The sequence below is a fragment of the Pinus tabuliformis genome, chromosome 4_2 (genome assembly GCF_031772625.1).
Source record: "Pinus tabuliformis cultivar Carrire ecotype Pingquan chromosome 4_2, CPIR1, whole genome shotgun sequence".
Lineage (NCBI taxonomy): Eukaryota > Viridiplantae > Streptophyta > Pinopsida > Pinales > Pinaceae > Pinus > Pinus tabuliformis.
In genome coordinates, this window is record NC_142304.1 from 1076376379 (window position 1) to 1076398080 (window position 21702).

A 21702-nucleotide genomic window follows, 5' to 3' on the forward strand; every position below is an offset into this window, starting at 1 on the left:
ATGCATAATTCAACTTTCTCAGATCAACATAGAACTTAATTTCTCCTTGAGTCTTATTCTCTTGCACCGCCATAGGACTCACCCATTTTGATTCTTCTATTGGGTCAATAATTCCTATTGTTGTCATCTTATCAAGCTCTACTTTCACTTTCTCGTTATAATTCAAATTCAACCTGTAAGGTCGTTGTTTGACTGGCTTCACATCAGGCTTAACGAGAATCTTCATGACTCCTAGATCTCCTATTATACCCTTCATTTATGAAAACTTGGTGGGAAACAATTCTTGATATTCATGAAGTAACTTTGTAACTTTATTGACCGTCTCTTCATCACAGTAGTCTCCTATTGTTGTAAACTTGGGTTCCTTCTCTAATCCTATGTTCACCTTCTTGGTCTTCAGTGGCTTCGTTATATTTGGTATTTTTGGCTCAGCTCCAGTTACTTCGCGGTATTCTTTTGATTCTTATATGTCAATGTTGTGAGGATCTCCTTCTTCATCTGCAGTAAGGTTACAACACTAATGCATTTTCTATCTACGCAACCCAATCAGGTTTTTGCCATGTCAGTGGGGTTACATTCTCAAAGATCCTCTTTTTTACTATTTGAAAGGCCAAATCTATGTATGGGCAATCATCCTCAAAGTTGAATGTTAATATGAAGCCATCAACCATGTCTTCCCAGTAACTATACCATGTCTAAGCTCTGTTTCTAGGTACCAGTGCTTAGGGATTGTCTCTAATGTATGAATGAATCCATGTACCCATTCTTGTTGTGGACTCTCCTTCCATGTTGTAGTGCATAGTTGAATAAGATTCTTAGGAATAGTTTCACCATCATATTTTATCTCCATCTATGTATTTATTTGTCCAAACATTATCCACATCAGTCTTTGACATTCCTCTGAACCTCCTATATTCTTCTTGTGTGCATTCCACCATCTCACAGGGGTAGCTTTCAAGGCTATATCCAAGGTTGAAAACCTTCGATTTTTTAGAACTTGTTCTTCATAATCATTAAGAAAATTATTTACATCACCTAATACATCGTAAGAAGGCAGGTTACATACCTCAGATATCATACAACGAACTAATTTGGTAATTATTGCACATCGCCTTATGGATACTTCATGCAACCTATTATGCCAGTTTTCCAATTCTTCTTCTGAGTCTGAGGTACAAGAACTATCACGTTCCCAACTCAACTTTCTCTCTGCAGTAGGGTTAACACAATCATATTCCTTGTTTTCATTTTATAGATGTTGTCTATGTTAACTGTGCAGTATAGTTCTTCAACTGGTATTGTATATCTTACTCCTTCTGATGGAACCAAGGGCACAATTACTCTCATATTGTTTCCTTCAAATATCATATGTCTCTTCTTCAGATTAATTATGGCCAAATTTTCAAATGCCCAGTCAATTCCAAGTAATGTAAGATAAGGGTTACTGTTATCGATGATCTCTATTACTTAAAAATCAACAGTAGTGAGAACTCCTTCAATATCCATTGTGACACCTGGTAATCTTCCCAGATGGAAGATCTTTTGTTGATTTTCCATCCTTAACTGAATATGTGACCACTGTAGCTTCGACTTACACATTAATTCCCATGTTTGCTTCATCTAGACATTAGCATTAGATCCCAGATCCAGAATAATTTAATCCATCTCATATACTCCTATCTGTGCACTAAGCCTCATTTCTACTTTGGTTCTATTTTTTCAATGCAAATTATTGACTGCGCACATCTCACTTTGCAACATTTCTTTGGATGCACAGGAATGTTGGGTTGTGTTATATTCTTTCCATGACTAGCCCACGTAGTTAACCGGGGGGTTAGATGGGGGGCAGAGCCCCCCCTTCGTTGCACCAATTGTGCAGTGGGGGGGTCATAAGGGGGTTTGACGGGGGAGGGTATCCCACCTCTATGGGGTCCGGGGCAGCGCCCCAAGATTTTTTTTTTTGGACCCTATATTAGGTTGGGCGGACCTACCTATGGTTTTGTGCATGGTTTTCACACATGGTTTTGGACATGAAGGTTTTTGGTCCAGTGTTTTGGACGTGATGGCTTTCGATCCATGGTATTGGATGCTTCGGCATGTATAAATATGTATTCTAACATTGAAAGGAAAATAATGAAAAATCAATCTGGTGGTGGATCCAGGGGAAAATCTCTGTGTATATGTGTTTTATGTGTTATTCTCTCGTATTATTTATTTTCTGTGTTTTAGAATTTGTATGCAGGTAATTTCTGTATGGGGTTAAAACCTACATTTGGTATCAGAGCTGTTTTGGCTTCAAGGGGATGCTTTTTTTGCTGAGGGGTTTCGCTCGAGCCTGTGGTAGACCCTGTTCAGTGGAAAATATGCGGGATCGATTCTGGTGGTGAAAGAAGATGGCGAGCAGTGGAAAGATAGAGATCAAGAAATTTAATGGTCAGAGTTTTGAGTTGTGGAAACTCAAAATGGAGGATCTGTTGGTGGATAAAGATCAGTGGATCGCGGTATATTCAAGTACTAAAACAATGGGAGTGTCTGATGAAGAATGGAAGAATTTGGATCAGAAGGCAAAGAGCACAATATGATTGTGTGTCTCATATTCAGTATTTTTGAATGTATCAGGGGAAGCTATGGCAAAGGATTTGTGGGACAAGTTAGGGACTTTGTACCAATCTAAGTCTCTAGTGAATAAACTGTTCCTACGAAAAACGTTGTATAACCTGGGGATGAAAGATGGAGACTCGGTGACAAAGCATCTGAATGCATTTAATACTGTGGTAACTTAGTTATTATCTGTTGATATTAAAATTTCAGATGAAAATAAGTGCATTAGTTTGTTGTGTTCTCTACCAGATTCATGGGATAGTCTGGTTATTGCAATAGATAGCAATGTAACTACCTTGCAGTTTGATGAAATAGTCTCATCCTTGCTGACGGAGGAGATGAGACGGAAAAATATGGAGAGCCAAAATGGTGATGCCTTCTCTGTATGAGGACGGTCCTAGAACAAAAGCAAAAATAATTCATCGAGTGGGAGAACTAAATCTAAAGGGAGATCTAAATCTCTAGGAAAACCTATAAAGGTGGTGTGCTGGAAATGCGGAAAGGAAGAGCACTACAAAAGGGACTGTAAATCTAAAGCTCCTGACAAAGGAAATGGATCTGATGATGTTCCTTCTACAGAGGCGAAAACCACCTCAGATGAAGTTGGGGATGTGTACTTGGCTTCTTCAAGTACACATGTAGATCATGAGGCATGGTTGATTGACTTAGGTGCATCCTTTCAGTTCAATCCCCATGTTGTGGAGGTAAATCCCCTCTGCGGACAAAGGCGATCCCTACTAGTCCAAATAGGGTCTAGCAACAATCAAACAACGCTAACATGCAGGTTCCTAATTGCAAATGAAAGACCAATGATGAAGGCTTACCTGGATTCCAACGCTAGTACTTGTAGAAGAGTTGATGCTCCCATTCCTTTGCCCCGACTGGTCACAATCCTCACGATCCTCGTGCACGGACACCTGCACATGCAAAGAATGATACAAACACAAGCATAAAATCCAATAGATGCCACTATATATCAGTCAGAAAGGATATAACTCAAACACCATTATAAAGACCATAAGAGTGGAACCATAATGATAGTCGTCTATTATTGATAAACAAAGAAGAATACAACCATAGTTCTGACGTCAAATCCTTCTCAAGAGGGTCCAGCCAGCAAGTTCCTCAAGCATTCATCGTTGAAGGTAGATCTCCCAAAACAAAACTCTCTCTCACACAAGTTTACACAAGATCAAAACACTTCACAACCTTCCTTAAGCTCTCTAGCAATCGCACACTTGTCACACCAGCTACCTATCCATCTCACACACTATCAGCAACACTCCAAACACTATGAATTCCAAACTAGCAGCTCATGGCAATGGTGGAGGCTTAAATAGGAGAAGGAGTCTCCATGAATGGTGGGAGGATGAGCTTATCTCCAAGGAAGGTGGCTCAAATGACGAAACAGACATGCCAGAGAAGGGAGGGTGACATATACAAGGCCAACAACCAGGTCTGGAGTCATCTGGAAGGCTGGCTGTTAGAACAAACTTGCCCAGACTGGATCATCGCGGGTGCATAACTGCACTGGAGCACTGACATCGCTACTGAATAACGAAGAAAGTCATGTCAGTGCGATCAAATATGAGAAATAGTCGCACTGTCTCATAAAATTCGGCCATCGCGGGAATCACGTGTACTTCCACGCTGGCAGTGCGTTCGGTCTATTTCGGAGGGCTCATCAGCGCGTTTATTTTTACAACAGTCGCGATGATAGAAAAACTTTGGCAAAGTGGGTCATTTGGCAACATCAGAGGGCATGAGCATGAATGATTTGGACTCATGACACAGTAGGACGACTGGTAGGAAGACAGTGAAAAATTATTGTGTAACAGATGCCCCGTAAAGCATGAAGCCCGAGAGAGTGGGAGGGGTGAAATGCTTTATGAAACTGACTGAACTGGAACACCACTGGGAAGAACCTGCACGCAAGTACAACTGACATCTCTGATAATCAATTACATGTAGTCTAGGCATGGGCACAGCCATCCAAAAGACATACAAAAGAGGTCTGTGGTATGGACGCAGCCACCCAGCTAATGAGACCGTGATGATAATAAAGGTATGGTCGCAGCCATCCATGAAGACTCAGGTATGGGCGCAGCCATCCATCAATGAGTCATGTAATGATCATAATAATCCACAAAATTGCAACCTGGATCTCAATAGACAAAATCCAGGGTCTTGCGCTCCATCTCGACCCGAAAAAAGTACAAGTCCAAGCATGCGAATATAGGAGTTGAGGTCGAACATGCAAGAACATTGTCTGATTACCAGTCAATGATGAAAACTGTTAACAGACACGAGAGGTACCACCAATAATGATAATGGTCCTCAAGGTACTATAGGTACAATCTACGGCGTGCGAATCAGTGAGCTGGCGTCGAACACCCGCAGAATCATTCGATCGGAGGTCAATGATGAAAACCTCGCGTCGAACACAAAGAACCTGCCATTGAGGCATGCAAGCTGCAAGGAACCTGAAGGGAGTCTCTAGGTCAACTTCCTGGATAATGAGCTGAAGTCGACAGGAAGTGACCTTGATCGAAGGTGGGACATAATGTTTCCCACATCATCGACACGAGACAAAGAAGGATAAGATATTTTGCATGAGGTATCAGAGGGAGGTTGAGTATTCTTGCAGAGGTCAACTTCTCTTGAACATATTTGCGACACGACAGTGGACTTGGCAGTATTTGACATCAAATGATCAAGGGTCATGGCGACAAGGCAATGAGTATATGGGAGGTCAAACAGGATAACCCAAACCCACGAAGGCAAGCGTAAAAACAAGATGAGATGTTCCCACCCAGACACGAATGCAGACAAGTGCCATGTTCAAGAGCGACATATTGTCGACACGACAATGATTGTGGTTCCATTTTCCCCTCCATTGCTAGTGAGTACCCCGGTTATTTTTTGATGACAAGCTTGACGGGGATAGCATATGCTTAAAAGGTGTCATTTCGACAGAATCTGATGTTATTAAGTTTTAACGAGTCTGACAAAGGAAGAACTCGGTGTCTTTTCCTGTTTAGAGAGTCTGAAAAGACTGTAGAAAAGTGAACTCTAGGGGGGTCCTTTTTCGTAAATTTGTGTCTCTCGAGCCCAAAAAAGTATAAAACAATGCCCAAAAGAACCGCCCGACTAGGATGATCGAGGAGTACTTTTCGTAAGTAGTGGCTTTGACCCGAAAAAGTAGAAAAGCGGTCAAAAGCACATCATTTTGTAACCAATAATGAGTTCGAAACGACAAAAACCTGACGATCTTTTTAAGTTTAAACGGTCGAAAAAAGAGCTTAAAGGTGACCGCCTCTCGCTTCTTTTAATGAGTTGAGAGGGATAAATCGGCAATCTTTTCATATTTAGACAGTCAGAAAAGAGCTAAAAGTAGACCTCCATTTTTATTCTCTTTAACGAGTCAAAGAGGAAAAATACTCGGCAATATTTTCATCTTTTACGAGTCAGAAAATAGCTTAAAGGAGACTCCTCCTAGAGGAACGAGTGGTATAAAAGGTAGCAACTGGTTCCGGCAATGGTGGAACTGCTCAAAACATGTAATGGTCAAGAGGCTGGCTAACAAAACCACTCATAACTGCGGTCCCTTAGGAAAGTTAAAACAACCAAGTGAAAGCATATGATTGGCCAAAGAGATGGTGGCGATGGAATGAAAACAACCAAGGCTCATCTAACATAATTTAGCAGATAAAGATAGCAATCACAAGATGTAAAATGGGTATGGGTTCATTTTTACACAAGCTTGAACCATGGAGAACTCTTCTTGGATTCGGTTTCATGTTTACACAAGCTTGAAACGAAAAAATATGCTTGTTATAAGTTCGCATGCCCCCAACATAATGATGCAAAACGAGGTACATGCCCCCCCAAGCTTCATTGCATTCAACAAAGTGGATGGAATGAAGGTTCACTCTCGAGATCTATGAAAGACTCGACTTGTATTTTACAAGATCTTAATCAAAAGACTTGATTTGGAAAGGGAGTTGTTTCATATTTTAATGAGGTTGACACAGTAAAAGAACTATCCTCATTGTTACACAGTAATTTATCACTGCCTTCCTGTCAGTCACCCTGCTGTGCCCAGAACTCACAAATCACAAAGTGTTTGATCCCTGAACTGGCTTAAACCCCCTTTTTCCAAAGTTTCCTTCATCAGCGCGTCTGTTTCCAAAATAAACGCGATGATAGGCGCTTCCCAGTGTATTCTGTGCGCTGTCATCGCGGAAGAACATCACTTTTCCGCGATGGCCTACAGCGCGACTTTCTCGTGTTCTTCCGTGCTGACATGACCGCTTCAGTTATTGATATGCGCTGCCAGCGCGACAGTTTCCCTATAATCCGCGCTGATCCAGTTTAGGCGAATTTGTTCAAACAGCCAGCCTTCCAGATCACTCCAGGCCTGGTTGTTAGCTTTGTGAATGTCGCCTCCCTTCTATGGCATGTCTGTTCGACTCTTTGCAACAGCTCCCCTTGAAGATAAGCTCATCCTTCCACCTTTTTAGGAGACTCCTTCTCCTATATAAACTCTCACCATTACCATGAGCAGCTAGATGGAACTAATCAGACTTAGCTGTGAATAGCTTGGATTGTACAGAGCTTGTAGTGCTCAGATTGCTACTATAGGTTTGGTGTGCTAGGTGTGGAAGTGATTGATTGCTTGGGGAAGGTTGTTTGTGACATTTGTGTGAGAGAGAGAGAGTTTTTTGTCTTGGGAGAACCATCCTCAAAAGTGAATGCTTGAGATACATGCTCACTGATCCCTCTGGAGAAGGTTATCGACGTCAGAACATTTGGTTGTACTCTTCTCTTTTCTGATTAATAATAGATGACTTCTATTATTGTTCCATTCTCGTTTGTCTATGTAATGGGTAAATGTGAATTATGTCTTTTCTGACTGACATATGGTTACTTTACTAGATTTCACGCTTGCGTTTGCTCTCTCTTCGTGTGTGCAGGTGTTCGTTCGCGGGGATCGCGAAGGACTGTGACCAGCCGAAGCGAAGGAACGAAGGCAACATCTCTTCGACAAACGACAGCGCAGGAATCCAAGTAGGTGCTCTTTACTTCTTGTTTAATTGTAACTAGGAACATGCGTGGCAGCATTGTGTGATTGTTGCTAGACCCCTATTGGGCTAGTAGGGATCGCCTCTATCCGTAGAGGGGATTTACCTCTCCAACAATTTGGCGACTCCGCTGGGGATCTGCCTTATTGTCTCTTGAGTCCGCTTTTGTGTTTGGTTTTGATTGACCTCTTTCCGAGTTTTTTGGATTGTCTTTGTGGCTTCTGAACTTCCTGGGTGTTTCTGGGAAGCCTTTTTATTGTTGAAAAGCCCCTGCCTGTGGTTTTGGAAGTTTTTATTTTGGCTTTCCTTGTTTTTTGTCCTCAGCGCGTTTTATTTTGGAACAGTCGCGCTGACAGCGCGACCCCGTTCTTTGGTTTTCTCTTCATCGCGCCTGTACGTCTAACAGCCGCGCTGACCTCGTTTTCAAGGGCAGCGCGCTTTATTCGTGTCCTTCCGCGCTGACATCGCGCCCCCTCTTCTTTGTGATTTTTGTCATCGCGTCTGTGTGCCTTATATCCGCGCTGACCTCGTTTGTTCTAGGGCAGCGCGCTTTTTCCCTGTCTTTCCGCGCTGACAGCGCAAAGTTGCTGAAGGCCTCTCCCTGTCAGCGCCAAGTTACTGAAGGCTACCCGCGCTGAGGCAAAAAAACTCATTTTTGACCAAATTAGCTTCCTGAGCCTCTTGCTGTGACTTTCCCTTCTTCTCTTCACTTGTCCAGTGACTTGTTTTTCACTGTCTGAACTTTGAACTGTCTGAATACGGAGCTTAGCTTCAAAGGGTTTCGTTTTTTCTCGGTTTAAGTTTGCAAACGCCTTCCCGTCTCTTGCTTTCACTGCTTGGTCTGTGCGGTCATCGTCACTTTTGCAATTGCTAAAATGTGTTGAGTCTCTAATCGACTGGCCCTAACTTTGGTCCATCGGATGTTTGCCTTTCTCTCTTGATTTCGCACTCTGAACCCTAGGACATCTAGTGGCCGTGTGTGTGTCAAGCCTACCGTTAGGATCTCTGTTTACTTGATTGACCAGCTCATTCTAGGCTTGTTTTCGCATTGGTTTAGTGATTGTTAGAGTGCTTTGTATTGTGTCTCCAAGTGGTCTAGTTCGCTTCCTCCTTGCTTGCAGGGCTTAGATCACGTGGCTCGTGCATTGCTTTGTCTTTTTAGTTTCGAAAACTTTGGTTGAATGTTTTGGGAACTTTGTGTGCTCTCATTGAGTAGTTTACTTGGTGTTCAGGTTCCTCCAAATTCCTTTAGATGCTTTATGTCGTTGAAAAGAAATCAAATCGGTAGCTTGTTTTAAAATTTCGAAAAGGAAAAGAACATTTCGTTGGCTTACATTTTCAAAAGGAAAAGTTTCCTTTCCTTGCCTTAGTTGCATTTAGCTACTTGTTTGTTTTTTTCGTTTGAAATCCTTTGCTCTCTCGTAGCTAGAAATTCATCGAACGAAACGGAATTCTTTTGCATATAGATTGCATCTAAGTAATTGTGAGCGAACACACGATAGAGCTTGAAATCGAAACTTAATCTCAAGATCAACTATAAAATGAACCAAATGAATCTAAAAACGCATTGGAACTAAACGCAAATATTTAGAGGTCTAAGTTAGAGACGTGTTCCGGCGTCTTAAAACATAGTCACTGTTGTTTCACATTAGGTTGGGTGATTCCTCCTTCTGTGACTCGATAGTGGTCTAATACGGACTGCGCTCCCACGTACCGTCGAGTATATAGGGAGACCCCACTAGGCTTTTATCCTTTATCCATAGGAAGCCGAGTCGGCCGCCCTACGATTCGCAATGCAGTGAACACAGCATTCACGAAGATTGACCACCCGTACCCTAAAAAATATTCTGTGGTTTTGCGAAGAGTTTGGCACACCCTCTACCTAGAGTTCCAGAGCAGTCACTTTTGATCCTTTTTGGAATCCCTAAACGAAAAGGTGCCTGTGAGCGTCTTGTCACTTCATGCTCATTAAACATTCGAAGGAGACTGGAGTCATCGTTTGTCCTTTTCTCGACTCCTGAAATATGAAAAGGTCAAGTTTGGTTCTTGCGTCTTAAAATTAATTTGGCCTCGATAACATTACCCTTTCTAGGTCTTGTGTGCGATAGTTTTGAGTAGAGTTTTATCGGCAGTTTCCTTTAGGAGTTCTAAGGGGTCTGGTCATCCTGGCTGACCCATCAACCCCTGGTCTAAGTGATCAAGGTTCTCCATCCTCTGTTGCCCCCGAGGTACCAGTTGTAAGCGGTACTCTTCCCATTGTTCCGAGTGTCCAGCCTATCAACGTACGTGCCCCAGGCAATCCAGATTACCTAGAGGATTGGAATCCCGTCTGGGAGGAGGATTGGGATACCCCCCAGACCCCTCGTACCCCCTTGAATATGTCATCTCCCATGGAGGGGGCAGCTTCCAGCACGGGTGAGACACCCGCAGTCACGGACATCGAGACACCCGCGGTCACAGACATTGAGACCCCGATCCCGTCTTCCTCTCCCCTCCCTCCACGATATCAATCGCTGAGGGATAGGTATGATGCTAGAACAACTTCTACCACTATATGGGATCCTAGTCTCGCTGCCTCTATCGGCCCTTTTGTTTCGCAGCCTCTTTTTCCACCCCTCACGTCAGAACTCAACCCGACCGTCACCTCAGTTCCCACTCAACCTACTGTTTGTATAGCACGTTCAACCCCGGCCATCAGTGCTGTACCAGTTTCCTCGTCTGAAGTTCCCCAAACTGGTTCTTTTGTTGGAGGAATTCCAGGATCAGGACCGTATGATGCTTATGGGGAACCCATAACGGACCCGGATTACGACGGTCCCGTCTTCTACTATGATGAAAATGGTGAGTTCCTCGAAGAAATCTCGAGTCTCCCTCATCGTCCTTTCGAAGAAAACGAGGAATCCTTGAATGTCTGGTATAATGAGACTACTAAGTACTTTGGAAATCGAGATCCTCCTCGGCAGCCCATAGGACCATCCAATCAAGGCCCGCCATTTCACGTGCAAAACCCCCAGGGGCAACCACTGTATGGCCCGCCTGACCCAGGCCCATCTGGGCACCCACAAGGTCAACCTTACCAGGAACAACCGATGGGTGTTGGAGGTCCGCCATATCCATATCAAAATCAACCTATTGGGCAACCAGAGCAACCGTCTTTTCAACAAGACCAACTTGATTTCCAGCAAGGGTACCCCTCTGGACCAACTGGCTCAGTTTACAATCCTCCGAATCAACCAGCCGTCCAGCAAGGGTATCCCCTTGGGCAGGGTGGGCAACCCTATGTTCAACAGGGCCGACCTGCCCCTCAGATCACGAATCCTTCTGGGCAAGGGGGGCAACCTGCTTTCCAGCAAGGCCAACCCTCTGCTCAGCCCATATACCAAGGAGGGCAGCCTGCCGTACAGCAAGCCCAACCCTCTTCCCAACCCGGTTACGGTGGGGGACGAACGGGCCAACCATCTATACAGCCAAATCAACCCGGAGTCTACCCTCATCGTCAACTTGGACAAACTGGTCAACCACGACGTCAACCAGCTGTCCAACCAATTCGACCACCCGTTCCACGAAGACAACCCTTGGCGGCACATGGACAACCTGGCGCCCAGCAAGGATATCTTGCTAGCCAACCAGGTCCACCTCGAATCCGACCAAGTCAACCTTCGGGACGTATGGCCCAACGTCAACCGGTTCAAGGACACTACTCTGGGCCTCAGACTCAAACAGGTTATCAACCTTCGTACCAAACGCAGCCTGCTTACCAAGCTCCGTATGGGACCCAGCAGTCGCATGGCTACCAGCAACCCCAGGGGCAAAACCAATACACTCCATATCAAAATTATCAGCAACCACAGGTCAATCCCTATCAAAATTATCAATATGGTCAACCTGGTGGACAAACTGCTAATTCCTGGGGAGCTGGGGGGCAGACACAGGGACAGCCATCCCCTCATGGACAAACCACCTATGCGCCAGGTCCCTTCGGACCAGGTCCATCAGGACAAAATTCCTACGCGCCAGGTCCCTTCGGGCCGGGCCCGTCCGGGCAAAGTTCATGGGGGCAACAACAATCTGGATGGAACCCTAATACTGCCTCAAACCCTCAGCCACATATGTCCTTCAACCCGCAGCTACCATTTTTGGCTACGTTGGAACTGCCCGATGTGTCCAAGTTAACCAACGATCCTATCTTGCATAACTCATATTGGCCACCGGTTCCAACCAAGATACCAGGAGACTGTCCAAAGTTCGACGGCAAATCCGGAGAAGATCCTCAGGCCCACGTAATGACTTATCACCTTTGGTGCTCATCCAACTCTTGGCTTGATGATTCCATCCGTCTTCGCCTCTTCCAGAGGACTCTCACTGGCTCAGCCGCAAAATGGTACATTGAACTTAATCGCGGAATGTTTTCAGACTTTAACTCGTTGGCTATGGCCTTTCTGACTCACTTTCAGTTACCCATTCGGTACGAGACTGGGACCAATTTGCTCACGTCTCTGAAACAGGATACAGCAACGCACTTCTCCGATCATATACATGAATGGAGAAGGCGCCGTCGTTTGATTAAATTTTGGATTCCCGATCAACTCCTGACCGACTGGTTTACCACGTCCTTTGTTCCTAAAATTGCCAAAGATATTGCAATGGGCGCATGTGTAACTGAAGAGCAAGCAATCGCGCGAGCTCAATACCTTGACTTAGTATATTCTCAGTCAGGTACTTTGTATGACTATTTGCCAGATGGCCCGAGGCCCGGACAAACCAAAGCTCCACCAAAACCCTCTGTTGATGGAGTTATTGGCTCCGTGAATTCATCAAGTAAGAAATCAACCACGAACTCTGGGAAGCAAAAGCAAAACTCCTCTAACGAGAATGCCTCTCAGAGCCCATCCATTCCTGGGAACACCTCTGAGGTAAATGCCGTCCAGTCCACCACGGCAGACAAATCCTCAAAAGGCAAAAAGAAAGGAAAGGCCAAAGAGAAATCCGGCCAACCTAAGCAGAACCCTCCTAAACCTCCCTCCGAGGAAGGAGCCAAACGGAAGCCTAAGTATCCTTGTCTCATTTGTGAGGAGGATCACTACACCAAGGATTTCCCTAGGCGGTCCGAGGTTAGTCGGCTTTTGAAAGGTGCTTCAGGGTCCCCTGCCGTGCTCAAAGAGCCTTTCCCATCCCAGCAGACGCATCAGGTGGCAGACCCTTCACAGTCCTCTTCCTTCGGTTCTCAAGTGTTCATGGCTGGAACCATTCCCGTCCATGTCACGACTCGAATAAAAGATTATCCATCTTCAGCCGGGAAGGAGCCGGAAGTCCCCTCCAGCGCTCCCACGTCCAGTTCTGGCCCTCTTCACATTGAACGACCCAACACCGAGACGATCCCCCGACCCCCTCCCAAAGGTGTACTCAGGAAGTCATCTTATAACCCCAATGCTCGTGCCGCTCAGCATTATAGCATTGTCGAGGACTTAGCTCAGGCTCCGTCTGCTATGTCCGCGTTAGAAGTCCTCCAGAGCTGCCCCTCCCAGAGGAAGTCCCTACTATCAGCGATTGGTGGCATCGACCCGGCAGATTCGGATCTAATTTCTTTTGACCTCGAAGGTTTCACGCAGAGATTGCCTCATCAGGTGGCTTTCCTTATACAAGTCCTCATCAAAGGCAAGACGATTCACCGTACTGTCATTGATGAAGGAGCCTCAACCTGCATTATGTCGCTTGCTTGTTGGAAGGCTATTGGTTCGCCTGCTCTGAGCCAGTCTCCCACCACCCTAGAGGCTTTCGATGGAAGAGAATCTCGTCCACATGGTATCCTCCCGCGTTTACCTATCTCTTTAGAAGGGAAAACAGTAGAAGTCGAGGTTGAAGTTGTCGACGCTAATCTCACTTACAACCTCCTCCTAGGACGAAGCTGGACTTATGCCATGCAAGCCGTGGCTTCCTCTTTATTCCGTGTCGTTCGTTTTCCCCATCAAGGGAAAATCGTCACTGTGGACCAGCTGTCCTTTTTTGCTTCCTCTTCTGAAGGGAATGTCCCATTCGTGGAGCATACCTCCAAATCGCTAGTGAGTGTGGGTGCCGGATTGTTTAAAGATCCCTCCTTAATGGGAGTCTTTCCCCTCCCACCTCCAAATCTCGCCTCTGTAAACATGATCACAACGCATTCTGATCCATGGGTTCTCCCTCCCGTGAATCAGGAAGACTCCTGGGGCGAGATGATGCCGTTGAGTCCCGCCGAACTCAACTACATCGAGATAGTTGCTGCATCGGCTTCAACCCCCGAACCTGCTCATCCAAGCAGTGTTCCCGACTCACCTGCCACTTTCCCCTGGTTGGGAGAAAAAGCCACTTCGGATCCTCTGAAGGAATCATTCCCTTCCGACGAGGCTATCATCGAGACTATGTCTCCCGAAGAGCTCCCTTGGTCAGATCACCACCATCGCTCTTCGTTTCTCCCTCCCTATTCGGAAATGGCCACGTGTCTCGATAAGTTTGCTTCATGTCTCCCATCTATCCCTCTCCAAACGCCTATTCAGTTATATCAAGTGTCTTCGGAGGGTAACATGGGTAACATTACGCAGACTTTGGCTATCGACATCTCTGTCAAAACAGGGGTTGTCGAGAATATTCATATTGGAGTCACATGTACTCCCGAGGAAATTCAACTTTATAAAGACCTATTTCGTGAATTTCGTGATGTTTTCGCATGGTCTTACGAAGAAATGCCCGGCATTGACCCAAGTATCGTGGAGCACGAAATCCCTACCTATCCCGGCGCTAAACCTGTTCGCCAGCGTTTACGCCCAGTGCACCCTCGAAAGGCCGCAGCCATCAAGGCCGAAGTTGAAAAACTTTTTAGAGCTGGTTTCATTTACGCCATTCCCCTCACGGACTGGGTATCAAACATAGTACCTGTCAACAAAAAGCAGGGCACTATTAGGGTTTGTGTTGACTATCGCGATATCAATCGCGCCTGTCCAAAAGATAATTTTCCTACGCCTTTTATTGATCAGCTTATCGACGATTGCGCAGGAAGCGAAATCTATTCGTTCATGGACGGCTTTTCTGGTTACAACCAGATCAACATAGCCCCCGCAGACCAGCACAAAACTGCTTTCATTTGTCCTTGGGGCACCTTCGCTTACAAGAAGCTACCTTTCGGTCTTAAAAATGCCGGCGCCACTTTCCAGCGTGCGATGTCGTATGCTTTTCATGATATTCGACACATCGTACAGCCTTACCTGGATGACCTACCTGCTCATTCAGCTAAACGACAAGACCATCCATCTCATTTACGCGAAATCTTTCTTCGCTGTCGACACTACCGTATTCGACTCAATCCGCATAAGTGTGTCTTCTGCGTCGAATCTGGCCGACTTCTCGGGTTTATCGTCTCCCGGGAGGGCATCCGTCTGGATCCCCTTAAAGTCGAGGCCATCTTGAATCTTCCTCCCCCTGCCACTCTACAGCAGTTACAAAGCTTGCAGGGAAAAGCTAATTTCCTTAGACGATTCATCCCAAATTATGCCGAGGTGGCCAAGGGTTTCACACGATTACTAAAGCGAGACACGCCCTTTCGATGGGACGCTATCGCTCAACAATCTTTCGAGCGTCTTAAAGACCTTCTGGTCTCAGCTCCGCTCCTAAGACCTCCGAATTATCACCGTGACTATACCCTTTATCTGGCCGCTGCCGATACCACCATCGGCATGGTTTTGGTGCAAGACGACGACGACGGCACTGAGCACGTTGTATACTATCTTAGTCGCAACCTTCTGGATACGGAAACTCGCTATGCATATGTCGAGAAGTTGGCACTGGCCGCTGTATGCGCCGTCCAACGTTTCCGTCATTACATCCTATTGCGCACAACGACCGTGATCTCTGACTGCAACCCCATGACCTATATTTTGTCACGTCAGTTGCTGGGGGGCAAATACTCGAAGTGGATCGTCATCCTCCAAGAGTTCGACTTGGAATTCACTGCCGCCAAGTCCAAGAAATCACTGGTCTTTGCTGAACTGCTCTGTTCCTTGCCATCTCCGTCTGCACCATCTCATTCAGAGGAGCAGATTCCGGATGAAACATTATTCCTCATCAACACTCTCGACCCATGGTACGGGGACATCATTGTATACTTACAAATGTCTTCGTTTCGTCCCAACACATCGAAGGATGCTCGGCGACGGATTCATCACCAAGCTCAACCGTATCGCATTTTGGGCGACACCCTGTACCGCCTCGGCGTCGATTCTATTCTTCGCCGATGCTTAACCCTCGAGGAAGCTGAGAGAGTCTTAAATGACTGCCACTCCGGCGCTTGTGGCGGTCATATGTCCGGATACGCTACCGCTCAAAAGATCCTCCGCGCTGGTTATTTCTGGCCTTCTATATTCAAGGACTGTATCCTTGCTGTACGCGCATGTCATGAGTGCCAGGTTTACCACCGGAAGATGCGTGCACCTGTCGCGCCACTGCACCCTGTCGTAACCGTAGGTCCATTTGCCAAATGGGGCATTGATTTTACGTCCTGTAACCCTCGTTCGGCCGGGGGGCATGGGTACATTATCGTTGCCGTGGATTATTTCACCAAGTGGGCCGAAGCGATGCCTACATTAAACGAGGACGGTCACACAGCGGCGCAGTTTTTGTTCAATCACATCATCACTCGCTTCGGAGTCCCTCAGGCTATTGTTACAGATCACGGAAAGCATTTCCGAAATCATATGATGGCAGAATTAACGACCCAGCTAGGCTTGCGTCAAGATAGTTCATCACCGTACTATCCTCAATCTAACGGTCAAGTCGAAGCCGTGAACAAAATTTTGATCACCATGCTTCAACGCACCGTCAACACACACAAGTCAAACTGGCATCTGATGCTTTTCCCGGCCTTGTGGGCCTACCGGACTTCTGTGAAGGATGCCACTGGTTTCACCCCGTTTCAACTGGTCTATGGACTAGAGGCTACCCTTCCTGTCGAATGTGAGATTCCTTCATTAAAATTGGCTGTCGAGTTGCTTCCCAACACCACTCCGGTGGAGGAGCGGCTTCTTTACCTAGAACGGTTAGACGAGACCCGTCGTTTGGCTTCTCTGGCTATCGAAGCACAGAAAAAGAGAGTTAAAGCTCACTTTGATCAGCATACTCATCCTCGTTCCTTTGTTGAGGGAGACTTAGTACTGCTCTACGATCAAGCTAAGGATAAGCTGGGGGCAGGAAAACTCGAATCCATGTGGTTAGGTCCCTATATCGTGAAGCGTGTTTTACAAAAGGGCGCATATGAGCTGATTGACTATGAGGGAAATCCTATTGACAAGCCCCGTAACGGGCTGTATCTGAAGAAATATTATGCATAGCTGCTCACATTCACTTTGTACATACGTGTGTTTTTGAGTTTTTAGTGCGTAAGTTTCTTTTGCTATTGGTGTGAAGGCGTGTTTTGCCCCTTATTGTGCTTTGTCTTTCCTGCGCAGATGTCTCGTACCCCTTATGTTGGTTTCGCTGATGGTGCCTGCCGTAGCACTTGTAATTTGTCTTCGGCAGCGTGGGTGATCTACGATCCTCACGGAGAGTTGCTAGACCTTCAGGGTGTCTGCCTAGGTCGTACCACTAACAACGTTGCCGAGTACAGCGCTGTAATCGAATTACTGGCCGAAGCAGTTGAGCTCGGCATCCGAGAGCTAGTGGTGAACCTGGACTCCCAGCTGGTTACCCATCAACTCAACGGGCGATATTCCGTCAGAGACCAGCGCATATTAAGGTTGTACCTACGTGCAAGATTGTTAGAACGGAATTTTGATTACATTACTTATCAGCACATTCCAAGACGATTAAATACGTTGACTGATGCATTGGCAAATCATGTATTAGATAGACATTTGCGTAACAGATAAACATCATACAGGAAAGCATAAGATAGCATAGTAAAACCATAAGCATATGTAAATAAATCATTTCAAGCATAGTTTGCATGTGTGTGCTTTTAAGCTTGCATCAAAAATATAAAATCCATGAGTCGAGTGTCGTGCAAATTCATACATAAGATCACAAATTGTATTGAATAAACGCATAACATAAAGAACACATCATCATATGTAACAGCGGCTCATCCAAAAATCGGTATGTATATATATATATATATCATGTGGCGCACTGAGGCGCTCAAAAATAGAAGTGCATGTCCCAAAATCTCAATACATCTGAGTCATATGTCTCAAAACAGCAGTGGAAATAAAACCTAGGCGACTAGTCAGCTGGATGGTGCTCTCTGTAGTACACAGCTGCTCGTGCCACCCGCCTCAGAAGGCGGTGCACCCTGGGTTCCACCCCCACTGTGTGGATCTGATGCGCCACAGGGACCTCCTCGACCCCCTGGTAGTCCGGCACCCCCTCCAACAAACCCTCAAGGTTGCTAGCCACGGTCTCTGATGTGTTAGCCCCTGGAGGGGCCAAGGCCAAGGCTCCGGCTCCCGGGCCCTCTCTCCGTGCCGTGGCAGCCAGTCCAATCAGTCTAGTGGGTCCCACATCTACATAACAAGACATTTATTAGGACATGTACATAAAAATCAAAAAACAATACAAAACTCAAAAGACAAAAAGTGTCATACCTGCATCGTCCCACTGCTCACCCGGAGGCAGCACCAAGTCAGGATCATTGCGGAAATCCATCCCCGCATATGGCCAATCCTGTACGAAGATCTCCTGCTGGTCCAGCCAGTCTCTGAAGAATGCTCCCCAGCTATGAGGACGGCCGCCACCCCCACGTGGCATGATCCGAGCCCATCGTGAAGCCCTCGTCTCTCGAGGAGTCCTGGGGGCATCCACACCCATCGACTGCAGCCGCATGGCTGGCACTCGCTCCAGAATGAGCGGGACCAGGATCGACCCATAGCCGAACTGCTTCGACTCTCCACGACGGCAGTTGCTCAATTGCCTCTTCATATTGTTGCACACTGCTGTGCACCAATCGAACACTGTAGGTTCGAGGCATTCGAGAGCTAATAGTAGGTGGGCCTTCGAGGCCTCATGGTTCGCCATGCTGCCCGCTGCCCGGGTCACCATGAACAGGATGGTGCGCAGCACAATGTCTCTCACCGAGGGCGCGCCCATGCAAATAAAAAATGCCCAATTGAGCCAATTCAACCGTTAAAAACCTACTGAAATGAACCAGAATGCAGGGCAAAGGAACGAGAACCTACCTGGAAGAAGCAGATCTGAAAATGGTCTTCATACGGGCTGGAAATCACTCCGTCAACCTTTTGGCTCCTCCACGTCCTTCACGTTCCAGAATAGTAAAATGGTGAAAATGACTTATTACCCCCCCTATTTATAGTAAAAACTCCTAAATTGTCATATTTTTTGGGTTTTTACCATTTTTAACCATAATTCTAGCCCTGATTTTGTTAATGGCTTATTTTAATATGTTTTTATACATGTTGAATGGATTTATGCGGGTAGTGCCCTTGTGCAGGTGCAAGTATAGCAGCTTGGTTATGACGGTCCGCCATTCATGAGATCCCCGAAGTGTCGTCTCTAAGCTCTTTTCCGACGTTAAAATAAGAGAAGATAGCCGAGCTTCCTTTCAGCTCGTTAAAAGGAATGAAAGGCGGTCGTTTTAAGCTCTTTTCCGACCGTTGAACCAAAGAGATTGCCGGGCGTTTGTCGTTTCGCGCTCGATATCGGCTCTAAAACGACGTGTTTTCGACCGCTTTTTTACTTTTTCGGGTCGAAGGCACTACTTACGAAAAGTACTCCTCGGTCGTAATGGCCGGGCGGTTCTTTCGAGCATAGTTTTATACTTTTTCGGGCTCGAGAGACACAACTGTACGAAAAAGGACCCCCCTTGGAGTCTCCTTTTCCGCTTTCTTTTCAGACTCTCGAAACAAGAAAAGAAGCCGAGTTTCTCCTTTGTCAGGCTCGTTAAACACTTAATGACATCGGATATTGTCAACATGACGCACATCAAGCATATGTTACCCCCGTCAAGCTTGTCATCCAAAAATAATCGGGGTACCTGCCTGCAAAGGTGGGGAAAATGGAACTATGATTACAGTCGTCTTGGCAGTACGTCGCTCTTGAACATGGCACTCCGCTGTTTCGTGTCTGGGTGGGGTCATCTCATCTCGTTTTCACTAGCCTCCATGGGTTTGGGATATCCTATTTTGACCTCTCATCTGTTCCTGGCCGTCGTCATTTTCATCCGCTGCTCATTTGATGTCAAGTACTGCCAAACCCGTTACAGTGCCGTTATGTGTTCAAGAGAAGTTGTCCTCTGCCGCTATGCAACCGTGTTCACAACCTCATCACAAAACTATTGTGCCTCTGTCTCGTGTCGATGATGTGGGAATCATCATGGCCCACCTTCAATCAAGGTCCTTTCTCGTCGACTCCAACTCATTATCTGGGAAAGTGACTCAGAGACTCCTTTCAGGTGCCTTGGAGCCTGCATGCCTCAATGGCAGGTTCTTCGTGTTCGACGCAAGGTTTACGTCATTGGCCTTCGATCGAATGATTCCGTGAGTGTTCGACACCAACTCATTGATTCACACATCACGGATTGTACCTATAGTACCTTGAGGGCCATTGTCATTATTGGTGGTACCTCTCGCGTCTGTTAACAGTTTTCATCATTGACTGGTAATCAGACGATGTTCATGCATGTTCGACTTCAACCCATGTATTCACATGCTTGGACTTGTACTCTGTTCGGGTCGAGATGGAGCGCAAGACCCTGGGTCCTTGCTCATTATGGTCCAGGCTGCGATTTTTGTGGATAATCACTACATGACTCATTGATGGATGGCTGCGCCCATACCTGAGTCTTCATGGATGGCTGCGACCATACCTTATCAGTTTTTGGTCTCTTTGATTGGGTGGCTGCGTCCATACCATAGACCATTTTCGCATGTCTTTTGGATGGCTGCGCCCATGCCTAGACTGCATGTACTTGATTGTCAAAAGATTCTCGGTACTTCTCAGTGGCGTTCCAGTTCGGCGTGTGTCGTAAAGCATTTCACCCCTCCCACTCTCTCGCTCTTCATGCTTTAGGGGGCATCTGTTACACAGTAATTTATCACTGCCTTCCTGTCAGTCACCCTGCTGTGCCCAGAACTCACAAATCACAAAGTGTTTGATCCCTGAACTGGCTTAAACCCCCTTTTTCCAAAGTTTCCTTCATCAGCGCGTCTGTTTCCAAAATAAACGCGATGACAGGCGCTTCCCAGTGTATTCTGTGCGCTGTCATCGCGGAAGAACATCACTTTTCCGCGATGGTCTACAGCACGACTTTCTCGTGTTCTTCCGCGCTGACATGACCGCTTCAATTATTGATATGCGCTGCCAGCGCGGCAGTTTCCCTATAATCCGTGCTGATCCAGTTTAGGCGAATTTGTTCAAACAACTAGCCTTCCAGATCACTCCAGGCCTGGTTGTTAGCTTTGTGAATGTCGCCTCCCTTCTATGGCATGTCTGTTCGACTCTTTGCAACAGCTCCCCTTGAAGATAAGCTCATCCTTCCACCTTTTTAGGAGACTCCTTCTCCTATATAAACTCTCACCATTACCATGAGCAGCTAGTTGGAACTAATCAGACTTAGTTGTGAATAGCTTGGATTGTACAGAGCTTGTAGTGCTCAGATTGCTGCTATAGGTTTGGTGTGCTAGGTGTGGAAGTGATTGATTGCTTGGGGAAGGTTGTTTGTGACATTTGTGTGAGAGAGAGAGAGAGTTTTTTGTCTTGGGAGAACCATCCTCAAAAGTGAATGCTTGAGATACATGCTGACTGATCCCTCTGGAGAAGGTTATCGACGTCAGAACATTTGGTTGTACTCTTCTCTTTTCTGATTAATAATAGATGACTGCTATTATTGTTCCATTCTCGTTTGTCTATGTAATGGGTAAATGTGAATTATGTCTTTTCTGACTGACATATGGTTACTTTACTAGATTTCACGCTTGCGTTTGCTCTCTCTTCGTGTGTGCAGGTGTTCGTTCGCGGGGATCGCGAAGGACTGTGACCAGCC